The following is an 8,207-nucleotide window of genomic DNA, read 5'->3' as shown; positions in this document are numbered from 1 at the left end:
AATTTAAGTTGCCTTTTTGGTCCACAAGGCCTTCCATGAATCTGTCCATCAGCTGTTCTCAGCCACTTCCCCAACACTCCGTGTGCTCCAGATCTTGTGTCCTCTCTGTTCCTCCCACATGCCACCCCCGCTCCATCCTTGGGTCCTTGACATGGGCTGTTCCCTGGGTTTGGAAGGCTACCCAGCAACTGCAGTGCCCAGCTTCATTCAGGTCAGCTTTCTGGAGTGGCCTTCTCTCTCCACTGTGACCTCGGTTCCCTTCCTCCCCTCATGAACCCTTTGCCCCTTCCAGTTTGTCCCCCTGGATATCTCATCAGTAGATGGTTGATCTGTAATCCTTTTTGCTCCTTGCTTGTTAGCCCCCTGAGAACAAGGATTTTGTTGCCTGTTATCTCACTAATGTCCCCTGTGCCTCAACTGGTATCTGGTCCTTGTTTGAATGAATGAGTGTCATCGTTCTGGACTGTGAGCCGTAACAAATGTGAAGTGAAGCAAAAGACTCACATTAGGTCAGCTTAATAGCTACTCTTAATTCCCTGACTGACATTGGAGAATGAAAGTTTCTGGATGATAAATTAAAGCTACTGAATGTCATTTATCGTAATTCTTATCATAATCAACTCAATAAACTATGAGGTGCACATTGTGCATCTAACTGAATGTGTGCAAACCAGGCATGTAATGACACAAACGTAGAGCTGGGGGGTTGGAGTTAACGCAGAAAAGGGTAAGAGACTCAACGGCACGTTCTCTCCACTGGCAGATCTATACACCATTACATGGAATGAGGAAAAGAAATCAAAGAGATTTCATTTCTGGTGAAACAGAAAAGAGTGAAACGGAGAGGGCATGATTGGCACCATTTAAATCTAGGCCTTTATGTTTTACCTCATAATAGTGATGTAAGGTTTTTAAATCAAGATGATAAAAGCTGATCAATGCATAAAAGGAAGAAAGCAGCAACACAAATCTCTCTGGCAGAGCCTTCTCATTACTTTTCATTTTGCTTTCTGCCACTCAAAGACAACAGTACAGTTTTCATTTGTCTGAGAGGTTGCAAAGGAGAGAGGGCCTGTGGTCAAATTGTAATAACAAAAGCAGAGAAGAGGCCACAAAGAGAACGCATCTTTTAGAATGAGAGGTTCAGAAGGGTTCTACATGATGCTGGAAATCTTGCAAATGGGCTCTTTAACAACACAGCTGTGTGCATTGCACCCCGCAGCTCTCACAGCGAGAAAGGAATGTTCCCTAGGATGGTGCATTTTGGAGGTTTTGGCAGAGGGATCAGAAATTTAACCAAAGTTGGAGGGAATTAGTCTTCAGTTTGAGAGAGTTCCTGCTAAATATCTACCTCCCAGGGTTCTACTGCCCAAAGGGAAGATACACTAGATAATTAGCCTTTTCTCCTTCCTTATTAAAATGAGACAGATGTTTAAAAAATAATCACAGGACATTCTTTAAAATAGATAACAGCAGGCCTCCAACCCAACGTGTGTCTCCCAAGTCACTTTTATCTGTAATGAGAAATAGGAGAAGAACGGATAGTATGGGTGGTTTCTTAGATTCCTTCAAAATAGAAGATTTTAAGTTTCTATGAAGTCAGAAGGTTACTCCATAAAACCAACTCAAGCAAATAATTTCTGTCTACAACATTTCTCCAGAGCGTCCAACAAAATCCCACACCAGAGTTCTCCTTGGTCCTACCTCAGCTTTCCTGGCTAACAGTCTTATGAAAGAATGAGTAAAATGATCAAAACCCTGAGGACAGGCAAAGGAAGAAATCAAGCCTGAATAAAGCACAGGCTGGAGCATCTACTTCACAGAAATCGGGAGTTAGCTTTGGTCCCTGGGTTTCCTCCTGTTTCCAGAGCAAAAACAGAGAGGATCTGCCTGCAGGACTCACTCTTCCAGACCTGGATGGACAGCAGGCTGGTGATGCTCTGAGAAGTAAATGGTTGGGACAGGGGGAGGGGGTGAACTGGGTCCTGCTTCCCTCCCTTGTTTGTGAGATCAGCAGTATGAGCCTCAGTTTCCTCTTCTGTCAAGCATGCACAACTAAATAATGTATAAATATGCTTTAAACTGATGCACACTACCTAGCAGGTGCTCAGTAAATGCCAGCTTTCTTATCTCCCTGTTACCTTCACTTAGGTACAGAAGGAAAGACCTTAAGGATTTAGTAAGGTGAATATACCCCCCAAGAGATCATAAAGCACATCAGTAGCTGTGCCATTAAATAGTCACTAATAGGGAAATTTAAAGCTGGAGACAATAGCTAGAAGAACCACAGAAGCCTTCCAGAAAATAATATCCCAGAGTGTAGCTCAGTTCCCATTCACCTTCTTTTGCTTCCTAAAGTCCTCTTCAGCCTTCGTCCCTGATCCCACTCTATCTTCACTTCTCCAAGTATTTGGTCCTTAAATTTCCTTTATGGGTCCTGGATTATCCGATTGCTCCATTCTCTGGTTTCTCCTTTCCTCTTAGGTGGCATTTTCCTGTCCCCAGCCCCCAGTCTGAGAGACCCAACCTCACTCTGGGCAGTTGGCCCCACTACCATACTTGCTTCAGGGTAATCTCTTCCCGTGGTTAGGTAGAAGCGAGTAGAAATTCTAGGTAAAATAGAGGGAGAGACAGGGTCCCATCCCCAAATCATGAACTTATCTTTGCACACACCGCTGTAACCATATGAGTGTAAATACCATATTAGAGACTTGAATGAGTTTCATTTCTATAACTAAGGCTTACCTGATTTGAAATCATCATGGTCCTTTGAGTGTTTCAGATTTTAAAAAGGCATTCTATTAGAATCTGGTAAAGTTAGCTGAGGCGTGAGTTAATCTTCAGTTGAATGCTGAAAATGTCTTTTGGAGGAACCAATATTATTACAGCTCAAACATGCGAAGCCATATCAAGTCAACAACCTTTCAACTGTTTCAAGTTCAAAAATTAATTCTATTCTCAAGACTTGTGAGCAGTAGAAATTGCTGCTCATCCCTGGATGTGGTCATGAATAGAGGGAAAAAACACTGCGTGGCTGAAGTGTTAAATTATTTACTACTGTGCACACGCTGTGGGAGTATGTGTGAAACGCTGGTTGTGTTTTTTGAGTCTAGAAAAACTCCATGATTAACATAACCCCTTGCGGATTCTCCATACCGAATATTAAGAAAACAGTTCAACTTTGTAAATAAATCTCTATACTGACAGTCAAATGCATGTTGAATTAAAAGCAATGGAGAAGCCTGGCTCTGACGCTCAAACTGACTATACCCCAATTCTAAGTCTTGTATCTCAGCTCCTCTCACCAAAGCGTCCCAACCTAGGCGTTAATCTACTACTACGGTTCTATACCATCAGATCAATCACCTCCTGAACTTAGACGGCACACCAAGCTCAATGTCTGGCATTAGGGTCTCTTGCTAAAACCATTGTTTCTCCCCTAGATGTTGATAACTGCCCTCTTTCAGAACATCAAAATCTGGATTTCTTTACCATTTTTGGTAGAAAGGGAGGCACTGATAATTTCAGTCCACTTGGGAGATCTTCTTTACCATAAATCCATAGATCTATTGCTATGCTAGGTGACACCACTCAGACCTCCCAGGGAAAAGCCATTGCCCAAAGTCCCTATGACTCTTTAATGCCTACTTTTGAATTTCTGGCATATAAATAAATCTTATAGATCACTCAACATTCCAGTGGTTGTGTTGCATTCATTGATTTTCATGTCTGTTTCAAAAACAGAATACTAAAACATATAGTCTTGGGGGGAAAAAAGCAAAGGGCATTTGTTCATGTTCCAGTGAAATAGTCCTAAATATACATTTTTTGAAGACAGAGTTCTTTTCTCTAAGCATCTTCTTTTCAAAGTTCCTTTTGATTTCCTAAGATTATTCCTACATGGAGAAAAAGAACTTGTCCCTTTATGTCATAATTGGTGCCAGATCTAATATTTATGGTTTTTCTAATCTCAGACATTAAGTATACCTTTCATTGTTTGCCACTTAAAATGTTTACTTTTTTTTTTTTTTTTTTTTTTGCCCCATATAGTTGTGAGCTGGACTAATGTTATGTGAGAATATGTACTCAAATGCTGCAGGCACTGGGCTGAATTCCAGCAAATAAATACACACTTAAAACACAGTAACTCTTAGTATTAGATGGGAATTTTTTTTCATAGGGATAAGAGATCATAATCTAAACCACAACTCCTTTTCCTTTCTAACATCTTTAAATACATAAGAACTGATTTTAAGTGAAGCCACTCATTTACATTTGTAGTGTTATCTGGACATTTTTCTTTATAGCAAGTCAAGAACATTAAACATTGAATAAAAAATAATGTTACTTTATTTAAAAATGTTATATTTTATAATGTTACTTTATTATAATAATGTTACTTGCATCGAAGTTAGAAGCATTTTAGGATGAGGGAGTAGCTGGAGCGTTGATACTTCAATGATTGCTTTTTTTCCTTCCTCTTTTTCCAGTCTTTGAGCTATTTTGAACATCAAAGAAGTTCCTAATAAACTTTATTTTGTATCAGCTCATATTGAACCAGACTGGAGCTATTGAAAAACAACACTGTAAAAAGATGCTGAAATCTGATTTTGACCAACTACATGCACACCTTCATGACTTCTCTAAGAGTAGCATTAGAATTAAATAGTCAAGTACATAATTGGTATTCCTAACAATTCACTCACAAGGAGAAATTTCTATTGATAGGAAATCTTCTCCCCCCAAAGAAAGTGAGATTGCGCCATGAATTATGAAGAGTCTGTCTCCAAGTACAGTTCTTTAATAGCATCTGACAGGCTGCTGCTCTGAAGCTCTCCTAATGCATTTGCTCCTGAATTAGTAATAGGTTTCCAGCCTCAGTGTGCTTTCCTTCAATGTTCTACCTTTTATTGTACAGTGGGCTGAGTCAAGATACATGACTAATGTGGCTTCCCTCTTCTTTATTTCTTTATTACTTTGTTATTTTTAAAAGAATCATCAAAAGATGCAACCTGAATTTACAATGATCTGGGTGGAAATGTCTACTTACAGTGCTTTAGCATGACAGGGAATGTTTTTCTTCTCCCCGCGAAATCTTACTTAGAATTTACTTTGACATTAACAAGGTTCACAAAACCCATTCACTAACCTTTCTCGTCCCTCAGGTCCTCCTGTGCTTCTGAGTTCTTTTGCTTTTGAAAACATCCAGATGAAATATGAGAATGAAAATCTGATTCCTTTTATAACTTGGAGTGGGGGAGGATGAATTGTCTAAAAACAAAACAGATTTTTAGAATTTGAACGCTACATACAGTCATTAGGTCGTCCTCAGCCAAGCTTGGAATAATGCTACTGGAAGGATTCTGTAAATCACCTCTGGAATTAAAAGAATTTAAGGAGGCTTCTACTCCAACATTGGGATTCTTGTGCAGTAAGCCCAGATGGCAACTCAGGTATTCAACTGAGAAATTCTATTTAAAAAGACATACAGGCTATTTCCAGAAGAAAACTTTGTCCTCCTTCTTTCAAAAGAAAAGCTACAGGGTGACATTCTGGAATAAGGAAATATTAAGAATGGCTTGGATCAGGGTGTTCTGCTTATACAACTATGAATTTCTATGTCCAAATCAAAATTCACCTGCAAAGTGGGATAGTCTCTTGGTAAACCTACTTATTTCTTTATCTTTTACCTCCTTCTATCTTTAATAAACACAATACTGTTTAGTTTTTTTTAACACTTTCAGGTTTTTAAAATTTAATTTAATTTTAATTAAACTCAACTAATTAACATATAGTATATTATTAGTTTCAGAGGTGAAGTTCAGTGATTCATCAGTCCTCTATAACACTAACTGCCCATTACATCATGTGCCCTTCTTCATGCCCATCACCCAGTTACCCCTTCCCCCACCCACCTCCTGTCCAGGAATCTCTTATGGTTTGTCTCTCTGATTTATTTTGTTTTTCAATTTGTTTTATTTCTTGTTTTATTTTCCCTCCCTTCCTCTATGGTCCTCTGTCTTATTTCTTAAATTCCACATGTGAGTGAAATCATATGATAATTGTCTTTCTCCAATTGAGTTATTTCACTTAGCATAATACCCTCTAGTTCCATCCAGGTCATTGCAAATGCAAGATTTCATTTTTGATGGCTGAGTAATATTCCACTGTTTAGTTTTATATTTAGATTTCCCCTATTCTGTAGATTTGACAATACAGATATAACTGGATCCATGCCAGTTTTCCTTTTGTTCTATTTTATATTTCCTACATCTTATTTATTTAAATATTTTAAAATATTTTATTCATCTATTTAGGAGAGAGGGAATACACAAGCAAGCAAGGGGAGGAGCAGAGGGAGAGGGATAAGCAGACACACCCCCCCCCACACTGAGCCCCAGCCCTACATTGGGCTAGATCCCAGGACCCCAAGATCATGACCAGAGCAGAAACCCAGAGGCCAGTGCTTAACCAACTAAGCCACCCAGGTGCCCCGTTTCCCACATTTTAAATATTGTCAGTTTCATATTAGTGACTTGGAATGTCTTTTTTTTTTTTCTTTCTAGTTCATCTAATCAACCCCATGAATGTTCTACTATTCTGTGACTTACTGGAAAATTTTCCCAGAAAAGAATTTTTTATCTTTTCTTTTTTTTTCTTTAAGAAGAAAAAAAAAAAAAAAAAAAAAAGAAAGAGAGAGGGAGTCTCACTGCTCTGTGCTAAGGTTCAGCCACCATCACCTCCTTGTTTACCACTAGGCAATTAAAGAAAGAGCAGATCACTCTCAGGATAGTAAATGTCCATTGTGTCCAGGAGTTTTCTGTTCCACTCCTGGGTATGATATTACAGTAGAGTTGTGAACTTCACCAGCTGGAATAGAGTGGGAGAGGAACTCTCCCACTGGAGTCTGGATTTCTGCCCAGGTATTCCTGGGTGGGAGTGGGAGAAGGAGAGAACCCTGGACCACCAGAGCCTGCAGGGGAACCATCTTGCAGGTGACTTCAACCTTGATGACAAAGGAGGATGAAAAGGAAAAGTAATTTCTCAGGAACACTGGCTTCCCCTACTTCTATTAAATTTATTGGTACCATGGGAAGCGATTTCAGAAACGTCCAGTCTATAGTTCTGGGGCTTTAAAATATTTCTAACCCTTCCATTCTCAGCGTAAATTACCCAAAAGATATATTTATTTTAGACATAGATTTCTGAAAATGAGTGCGCACCCGGCTGCCACGATGGTGGATTCTGCTCAGAGAACTTCACTTCCTTATCTTTGTTTTATTTTGTATCTGTTCCCCTTTACTAATACAGTTTGCTTGGATGTCGTCAGGACTCTTATTTAAACATCTGATTTTGAAATTAATAAAGGCCAAACTCATTAATTTTTTGAAGCATCACTTGAAATATGCAAGAGCTTTTTCTAAAGCCACCACTTTTCTCACTGTCAGGGCACAAGGAATTCGGAGCTCGTTCCCTGCTGTTTGTAAAGGGACCCCTTGGGCCTCCCCACTTCCCAAGGCTTCAGGACGGTCGCTGTCCATGGTCCAAGAACTGCGTTTCTCTGCAGGCCTCCTGGCAGGCTCGGCTCCTACTTCTGCTTGTCTTGGGTTTGCTTTCTCTTATATCCATGCTGTCTAAATTAGCAGCATGAAATTCCTGGTGAACAGCATTCCCCTTAGAGAGAAAGACGCCCTTAAGGGGAACTTTTGGAAAATATGAAAGATCCTGAATCTGTTAGTACAAATTATTTCTTGGCTTTTATTCTGACTTTTAATTTAAGCTGTGCCAAATCCATACTCTCTTGATGACTAACTTTATAGTAATTCATGATATCAGGTAGTGGAAGTCCTCTACTTTTGTTCTTTTTCAAGATGGCTGTGGATGTCCTATGTCTAGGTTTCCATAATGATTTTAGAATCATCGTGTTAATCTCTGCAAAAAAAAAAAAAAAAAAAAAAAAAGCCCGTTGAGATTTTCACAATTCATTCATTTCACTAACATAATCAAAGCTCTTGATAATTAGTGAGAAAATCTGGGTTCCTTGTCTGAGTTCTACTGGTAACTAGGTAACTAATATATTTGCGAGTTGGGGTGTGTCTTAGGGCTTAGGATGGCCCAGGGCACTCTCCAGGCTCTGTCATTTACTAGCTGTGTGATATGCACAAGCTATTTTAAATCCAGGCTTATCTGTAAAAACAAGGCTAATA

Source organism: Mustela nivalis, assembly GCF_964662115.1.
Source record: "Mustela nivalis genome assembly, chromosome: 12".
Lineage (NCBI taxonomy): Eukaryota > Metazoa > Chordata > Mammalia > Carnivora > Mustelidae > Mustela > Mustela nivalis.
The sequence above is the reverse complement of the archived record's forward strand: the minus strand, read 5'-3'. Positions refer to the sequence as shown.